The 9,144-nt window shown below is 51.0% G+C and overlaps 1 long non-coding RNA gene across 1 annotated transcript; it reads left to right on the top strand.

Moving 5' to 3' along the window:
- The first annotated feature begins 833 nt into the window (after positions 1-833).
- LOC122202100 lies at positions 834-6,355 on the top strand. Its single transcript, XR_006194464.1, has 3 exons — positions 834-1,135; positions 4,200-4,730; positions 5,476-6,355. It is a non-coding gene; the product is annotated as an uncharacterized LOC122202100 (long non-coding RNA).
- The last annotated feature ends 2,789 nt before the right edge of the window (positions 6,356-9,144 follow it).

Genomic DNA, 9,144 nt, shown 5'->3' with positions numbered 1-9,144 from the left:
TCTGTGCTGACCGCTCGGAGCCTGGAGCCTGCTTCCGATTCTGTGTCTCCCTCTCTCTCTGCCCCTCCCCTGCTCACACTCTGTCTCTCTCAAAAGTAAATAAACATTAAAAAAAATTTTTAAATCAGAAGCGGGTGCAGGAGCGAGCTCACGCATGAAATTGTTCATCCCTGGTGTAACGTGTGTCCGGCCCGTCCCTGGTGTAGGTTTCAAAACGTAACTTTGGGAACATTCATGGTGACCGTCAGAGGTCACGGGGGAATCTGCTACATCTGTCCCCTGACCTTATTCCCTCCTCCACACCGGCACAGGCCAGCACTGGTGCTAGTGAACCCGGCTGAAGATAAACAAGTCCGGGAGAAAGGAAGCCAGTCTCTGTGTTTTAAAGTATCGTCCTATTTACTAATGGTCTTGTCCGAGCCATTTTCAGCAGGGCTGGGAAAGCTGTGCATTTGGATCACAGAGGATTTCCTTTCCAGGGGTAGGAACCATTCAGTTGCAATTTGAGGACTTGCTTGGGGGTGAAGATACACCTGGAACTAACAGGGGCTTATGGCTTTACATTCATACTGACGTGAATGGTCTGATACCAGATCCTTCCAGCAGGATTTGATGAGTCCGGTCCCTGATAGGAGGGAAAGAGATAAAAGATACAGAAGGGGCAACTGTATCTGTCAAACCCACATCCAGCCAGGGCCAGCCTGCAGATGGCCCTTTGTGGGGCATCCTTGGTTAAAGCCTGGAGTTGTTTTCCTGGAATTAGGAATGTAGAAATGTTCCTGTATCTTGTTGGTGGAATGTTTTTGTCGGGGCAAGGGGGCTGGAGAACACCTTCCTTGCATCCCCTAGGCTTTGATACATGTGTTTCCGTTTTCCATTGTCTCGAGCTACTTTGTAAATTCCCTTTCCATTTCCTCTTTGACCCAGTGACCGTTCAAGAGTGTGGTATTTCGTTTCTGCGTATTTGTGAATTTTCCCACTGGACTTGTGGTTTCATTCCACGGTGGTCCAAAAACCTGCTCGGAATGATTTAGCTCTTAAATTCGTCAAGGCTTGTTTTGAGATCAGCCGTGTGACCTATCCTGAAGAATGTTTCATGTGCGTTTGAGAAGAATGTGCGTCCTTCTGCTGTTGGGTGAGAAGTTCTGTATAGGCCTGTTAGGTTCATGTGGTCCCGCTTCGGGGGGGAGCCTGGGGGCCCCTGTCCAGAGGAACTCAGCAGTATAGACTTGGGGTAGCTCGATCAGCTGCGGACAGCCTCCCGGTCTTCAGTGGCCAAGGCTGTGGGTGTCTGCGGTGGAGGTGAGGACTGCTGGGGTCCTCCTGCACCCATTTTCTTCGGCAAGGGGTAGTCACAGCCAAGGAGACCCCTCTTGGTGTTGGGATCTGAGGCAGAGGCATGTGACCAGTACCTGCAGAGTCAAGGTCTGGGGCGTGGGCAGATGTGAGCCGGCCGTGACACGGGGCTCTGGGTTGCAAACACTTTTGGGTGTGAGTTTTCTCTTCGGTTTACCTGTCATCCTACCGAGCATGGGTTTGAGAAAGGCTGGTACAGAAAAATATTCACTTCACGGGGGGGGGGGGGGGGGGGAGAGATACCCACAGCCTTCTGCCCTTTATAACTTAAAGCCCTGATTAGCAACGTGTCCTGGAGGAAATTGCACCCTGATCACAGATCAAATGCTGCGGGTATATACATTTTTGCGAGCGGTGAACAAAGATTCTAAAACAAAACAGGAATAAGTAGGCCATCATAAATACTAAGATTAGCTTCATGAAAGCGCTCGGATGTGTTACTGTTCTGGGATCTGCCGATGGTGCCCAGAATTAAGCCTTTTGTTCTGCACACTTTTGGTTAAGAAAATCTTGTTATCCATTTATAATATGCTCCGCCAAATAGGGTATGACTCAGGGCCTCCCATGCTCACACTTCCCACGTGGAATTTGATGTGACATTCAAAGCATTTAACAATCAGCTGGTGTGAGCAGTCACCGGGCATACCGACCCGGACCAGCACGGAGCCTCGTGTGCCCCTGCTGAATATCGTCTCCACTCAGCGCTGACCTGTGGCCCCGGCTTTTAGACGGAACAGGCAAAATGATTTGATAAATACCAAAAGTCCTTAGCCCAGATATTCCTGTAACAGCAGTCATTAGTGTGAATGATGGCATCGCACTGTTGCATCCACACGACTCCCGAAACAGAATGCTACGGGCACCGGTGACAGTCACAACAAAGTTTATTGCCACGAGAGGCACGGCCGACCCACCGGGACCAACACTTTTGATCAGAGTGCGGCCTTGAACAGCCGGGGTGCAGAGTTTTTATAGCCGATCACATCGCTTTATCATCACCTGGGAACAGAACAAAGAAATAGTTCCCAGATGAGTTAGAAACAGTTCCCGGATGGGGTGATTATTTTAGACTTTCTGCCGTTAAGTCGCAACCAGTGGATCTCCTTGACCCTGCCTCTGATGCTCTTTTCTTTGCACTTTTGTTTCCTTCATTGGTGAAGCCTAATTTACAAGAGTAGGAAGCGTAATTTACAAGAGTGAAGCAAGGCTGTTATCTCTTAACCTTCAGTGTCAACACAAAGCTGTTATGTTTCAAGCTACAGTGTCAACACAAAGCTGCTATCTCTCAAGCTACAGGTTAGCCCTACACTACAATTTAACCCTTACAGCATCTCTAGAAAGCTCGACCTGAAAGAAAGGATAAAGTCCACGGCAGAGTCATGGGCATGTTTGCTGCCGAAAAGGACCTCACTGTAAAGTGGCTTCCTGTCACGAGGAGATACACGGCTTGTTGGTAAAAATCACCTTGGGGGGGTGGGGTGGGCAAAGTTACTTTTCATTCGGTCTGAAACCCTTTTTGTTTTGCTTGGATATATTTGAAACCTTCCCAGGGAAGATAATTTCTCTTCGGTTAGATGCCTTTAAAAAGTTGCAAGTAGAAACAGTTTGGTAAAATGCTGAGGCCTGTAAGTTAATGAAGAAATCTGTTTCATCCTAAAATAAGCGTTATTTGGTGGGGGTGGGGGGAGGGAGACGGGAGAGCATGCTGGGCGAGATGGCCAGACAGTGCGTATCCCAGCTTCGCAGTGATTACGGGGTGGGGGATAAAACACCTCGCTCACACCATCTGTGTGGGTGTGGCAAATGCTGGAATGAACCCTGGGAGAAACCCACAGATTTCCATATGCATCCCTGCAGAGCCAGGCTAGTTTGATGGTGACTTCCGAGCGGGGGGCCTAAAATATCTGATCCTGGTGGATTTCATGCCTCCCTGCCCCACCCCAGCCCGGCCCAGTTCCCGGCCAAGGGGAGGGCACGGGTGGTGAGGGCACCTGGCCGAAGTCACAGGGAAGTTGTGATTGGCATTCTGGAGGCCTGAAAGGGCCAGGATTCAAGGGTGAGGCAAAGCAAAATTTTGAAAGTGATGATGAGAATTCTTCCTTTTTCTGGTGGAGGTTTTTCTTCAGTCTGTTGACTTGGCTGTTCATGCTTGTGGCCGTTCAGCAGGTCTGGGGTGGGGGGGAGGGGGCTCGAACCTCGCACATTCTAAAGAAACTAGCCCTTGGAGACGCGGGTTCTAAGCCCCTTCGGATACGCCGCCTGGTAAGACTACTTTTGTATACCCAGAGCTTAGGCCACAGCAGATAGTCCATGGTAGTAACAGCAGGATTTGTGGTGGGGACCTTGGGCCATGCCATATCAGTTTGAGTCCTGGAGACGGAGGACTAAGGTCGGCCATGTGGGTGTCCCACACTGATGTGACCAGCCCCCACGGTCAGTGCTCCATGCGTGCTGTCACCGGTCATCGCTGGCAGAAGTAACTGCTGTCTACACAGCTCGGGGACAGAGCACACCTGAAAGCTTGAATCTGGCTCCTCCTGGACCTCATCCCCTCACGCCTTTTCCCTTTGCTGCTTTGAATCTGCGTCTTTTCACCGCAGCGAACCATAACCGTGACTGTTAACAGCTTTGCCGGGTTCCGTTAAGTCCTTCTGGCGAATCGCGGGCACCCCTTCTGTCTAAAGGTGTGGTCTTTCCATTTATCTCGAGGGTGGTCTCGGAGACCCCTGATCACCATGTTGTTTTATCGCCAGCACAGACCGTCTTCCTCCCAATAGCCCCCCAGATAACCGTGAAATACGTTGCCCTCCCTCCTTCTCTTTCATCACTTCCATGCTGTCCAGCTGGCCTCCGGATCCTGCAGAATCAAAGATGAGCCCCCTCCAGGCCCGCGTCAGCCTTGACCGAGCGGCCAGGGTGTCTGCGTGCACTGCTGTGAGCGAGCCTAATCTCGCCCCCCAAGGATAATATTGTGAGGCCAGGGCACCCGTGTCCCACCAGGCACAGCCCGTCCGTCAGGTGGGTGGCTTCCTCTTTGACTTTCTAGTTATACTCAAGTCTACCCCGCCCCCTGCGCCCTGACCTCCAGACTCTGTTCTTACTCCATGGCTCCCGTCTTCCCCGAGAGCCGGACCCTCTTCTCCCCGTCCCCAGGGGCCTCCTGGCCAGTCACATGCATCCCCGTCTGAGCGCCCCTGATCCAAGCTGCCCGCTAGCACACTGCCTCCAGGTCCCTGCCTTGGTGGCAACCAGCCCGGAGCCCCCCCTCTGAAACATATGGAGCCAGGGGCAGCATCGACTAAACCTCAAACCTCAGGAAGAGATTTTCCAGCCAAGTGTTATTCCTACCTTGGCCTCCGTCCGTGGCGGGCAAGGTAAGGTGGCCTTTGTTCCTGGAGGACTTGGAATCGCTGATCTAAGAAGTGGATGAGTATTCTCGGGTGCCGGGGGCAGGCGTGGGGGGGGGGGCTCGCTGAGCTGCCTCAGGCTGCAGGTCCCTTCCCCAAGCTGCCAGCACAAAGCCTACTCATATTTCTGGTCTCCATTTACGTGTTAATTTCCCCAGGGAAACCTTTTCAGGGCGGTGGAGGTCAGGCCCCTTTGGTCTCTGCTTTTGTGAAGACATGATCTTTTCCCTCCAAGAGTTCAGCTGTGTTTGTAATTATTGCGTCAGTGTCCCTCCCCCCCTCCCCCCCCCAATTGCGGGCTCCGTGGACGCTCGATCTCATTCTGCTCCCCATTGTACCCCACGATCCAGCACAGTGCCTGGGACGTAGTGGAGTGCTCAAACATATTTCTTCTTTAAAAATTTTTTAATGTTTATGTATTTTTGCGAGAGAGACAGAGCATGAGCAGGGGAGGGGTGGAGAGAGAGGGAGACCCAGAATCCGAAGCGGGCTCCAGGCTCCGAGCTGTCAGCACAGAGCCCGCCATGGGGCTCAAAACCACCAACCGTCAGATCATGATCTGAGTCGAAGCCGGACGCCTAACCGACTGAGCCACCCAGTCGCCCCTCAAATATATTTCTTGGACTCAGGGTGAAGTGTAGGAACCATGTCACGATCGCCTTCTGGTTTTGTTTTGTTTTGTTTAATTAATTCAATGTTCCCCTCCCTATAGGTACGCTCAGCTTTCATAATCTTTGGCTCTTGTGATTTGATCATCTGTTTACAACCTTAAAGACATTAGAGAAGTGATTCGTTGCCAAGGTAACCCTTTCACAACCGGCAAAAAAGGACAGGCCTGCACGGATCAGCCACCCTCCTCCTCCACACCTCTTTCCTGACTGCTCAAGGGAACAGAGAGCTAATGCGGAGGGGAGGGAGTTTCTCCTTGCAAAAGTGGCTGGAGAAAATTCTGACACGCGGTACAAGCTGGATGAACTCGGAGGACATTATGCTGAGTGAAATAAACCCATCACAAAAGGGTGCATGCTGTGCTATTCCGCCTACATGAGTTTCCAAGAGGAGCCGAATTCATAGAGATGCCAGTGGAATGGTGGAAGCCAGGGGCTGAGACGGGGCAGGGGGATCCTCGTTGACTGGTACATAATTACAGTTTGAGAAGAAGTCCTGGAGGCGGACGGCGGTGACAGTGGCCAACGATGTACCTGATGCCGCTGAAACGTACACATAAAGGGTCAAATTAGAAAATTGTCTGTTGTCTGTATCGGCCACAATAAAACAAAATGAAGAAAGAAAGACGGATGGTGAGAGCCTTCCAGCCCATCAGGGATTTGAAGGAAACAATCGGTGCTTTCTTGTTTCAATACTGCAATCAAAGACGTAGGCACGCAGGCTCTTTGTTCTCCATTAACCCTCAAACACCCCAGAAGCGTACCCACGACCTATCTCAGGAGGCTAAGATAACTGAGGTTGTGGGAGTCGAGGAACCGTCTGGAGGTTACACACCTGCTAGGAGGTAGAGGCCAACCATAAGTCTGTCTGATGCTGGGGCTCCTGGGTGGCTCAGCCAGTTAAGAATCTGACTCCTGATCTCGGCTCAGGTCCGTGAGTTCAAGCCCCGCGTCGGGCTGCACGCCGTCCGCGCAGAGCCTGCTTGGGATTCTCTCTCTCCGCGCCCCCTCTCCCCCCTCTCCTGCGCATGTGCTCTCTCTCAAAATAAATAAAGAAACTTAAAAAAAAAATCTGATGCTACTGAGGCTGGCCCCCTCAGAAACGGGGCAGCAAAATCCGCCCTCACAGCTATTCCAGGCTTGAACATGCTCCAGTCCTGTCGGTTTCATTCCTCCTCCGTAAATGCGCCCCCGTCACAGACCCTGCCTCTGCAAAGGATGTTGACCCTTTCCCTTGTTTGGTAATGTGGGATCCCTGTAATTCTGCAAATTTGCTACAAGGCAGACTCAAATGCCAAGGGGGCAGGCTGAATATCCCCAGAAAGCAAGGGTTCCCCAGGAGAAGCTGGGAAGGAATCTCCCACAACAAACGCTTTTAAGTGAAAGGCGAAGTTCCCAGGCCACCCTCTCTGATCCTTCCCAAGGTTGTTAGCACGGCGTCGGGCAGTGCGGGTGCTTATGCTGTTCATAGTGACGTGGTATTTGGAGAGGAAACAAGGAGTAGGCTTTCTCTTTCGTACACACTTGACTTCAGAATACCTCCTCAAGTATCCAAACCCTAGGTCCAATCATGTCCACCCCAACAAGTGATATCACATAATCCTCTCTGAGACTGGGAGCCAGAGGGGGTTATATGATAGCTGATAGCTGCCTTCCTTAAGTTACTCCAAGCCCCCAAAGGGCCCTGACTTCTGATCTTTGGGGTCCTGATATCAAAGCTCCCAATCTCGTATTTTCCCCACGACTGCTTTCCAGAAGTGCCTGTGCAGATGATGTTTTCCCCCAAGCGGGAGAAAGCAGCTGTTAACTAACTTGACTAGACCCAGGGAGAGAGGTTGCCAACACAAGCCAGTCAAGTCTCTGTGGCTCAGAGTAGACACCGAGAGGATGCCAAGCGGTGGCGGCTGCGGTTGGTGCTGTCGCGGCAGGTGTGGGCACAGAAAACAGCCGAGGACAGGGGACCAGAGACCCCGGAGAGACACATGGGGCGCTAGAGAAGAGCCGAAATGAATCTCAGGACTCAGGGCCCCAAGAGACGGGGTCAGGAGCGTCTCCGGGGCCAGGCAGCCTGTTGGGGTAACTTGGGACTGTCCAGAACTGGAAAACTCTCAACTGTAACACACACACACACACACACACACACACACACACACAAAAGTGATAGATGTTCAATGTCAAAAATTCAAACAACAGAGAAGGGGGAGAGTAAAACAGGAAGGGGTTGAGTCCCCGCCTTCCTGTTCAAGCAATTTCTCTCCTTTCTCTCCTCTCCCCAGGGTAACCGCTATGAGCTACCAGCAGTAAACATATACCCTCTGGTCTTTTCTCCGGGTATTTGGAAACATGTAGAGACCTCTTCCTCCCAAATCAGAGGTCACTTGAAATGTTACATTCCTTTATTTTTTTTTTTAAATCAAATTTAAATCTGACGCCAAGCCCTCATCCTCCGTCACTGAGGCTTCCTCGCCCCAAGAATGACACAGGGATCCCGGGGTCCCATGCCAGCCAAGGAGGACATCCCCCATCGTGAGCCCAGGGGTCCTCTCAGATCCAGTGGCCCGCTGATTCTGTGTCTCAGGAGCACTGGCATCTTTGGCACACTGAGGTACCCACTCCCTGGGTCGTGCCCCACAGGGCCCATGGGGATCCATCCTTGCTGATGTTTGCTATCCCTGGGGCAGTATCAGGTTTTCCTCTGCTTCCAAACCCTTACCTTCTGCTCTTTTCAGATGGCGGGAAAGTTCGTGCCAGCTCTTGCTTCTTTTTTTTTTTTTTTAATTCTTTTTAAAAAAATTTTTTTGATGTTTATTTATTTTTGAGAGAGACAGAATGAGAATGTGGGAGGGGCAGAGAGAGAGAGGGAGACACAGAATCCAAAGCAGGCTCCAGGCTCTGAGCTGTCAGCACAGAGCCTGACACGAGGCTCGAGCTCACAAACCGTGAGATCACGACCTGAGCTGAAGTCAGATGCTTAAAGAACTGGGGCCCCCAGGCACCGAGGACACACACACACGAATATAACGGGATCGCACAAAGGGCTCCCACTCTACGTAATATTCTCTAGCTCGCTTTTTTCACGGAAGAATATCCGAGACATGCTTCTCTGCCAGTATCTTTACATCAACATCTCCTTTTTCAAACAAAACGAGCAGTTTTTTTTATTCCCTAAGTCATTGTGCCATTTCTCTCTTAATGGGGATGTGGGGGTTCTTTCAGAAAAAACACCTGCTATGCCGCAGTTGTCCGAGTATCTCTAAGTGCACACACACGTATTTCTGTAGAGGAGAGACCCAGAGGGCAATGACTGGATTAGATTGGTGGGCATAGGCTCTCTGTCATTAAATGAGTATTGCCAACTCTTTCAAAAGTGCTGAACTGGGGAGCCTGGGTGGCTTAGCCGGTTAAGCGTCGACTCTTGATTTTGGCTCCTGATCTCCCAGTTCATGGGTTCGAGCCCCGCGTCAGGCTCCACACTGACAGTTTGGAGCCTGCTTGGCTCTCTCTCTCTCTCTCACACACACACACACACACACACACACACACACACACACATTAAATAAATAAATAAATATTAAAAAATAAAATAAAAGTGCTGGACCAATTTATGCCTCCACAGGATCTAAACACACCAGTTCCCATGCCTCCTTACCCGTTGTGATCCTTTTCCTTCTAAAAATCCATCTTGGGGGGGAAAAACAGCCCCGTATTGCCAT

This window comes from Panthera leo, chromosome D2 (genome assembly GCF_018350215.1).
Source record: "Panthera leo isolate Ple1 chromosome D2, P.leo_Ple1_pat1.1, whole genome shotgun sequence".
NCBI lineage: Eukaryota > Metazoa > Chordata > Mammalia > Carnivora > Felidae > Panthera > Panthera leo.
Note: the sequence above shows the minus strand (reverse complement) of the source record. Positions and strands in the feature narration are given on the sequence as shown.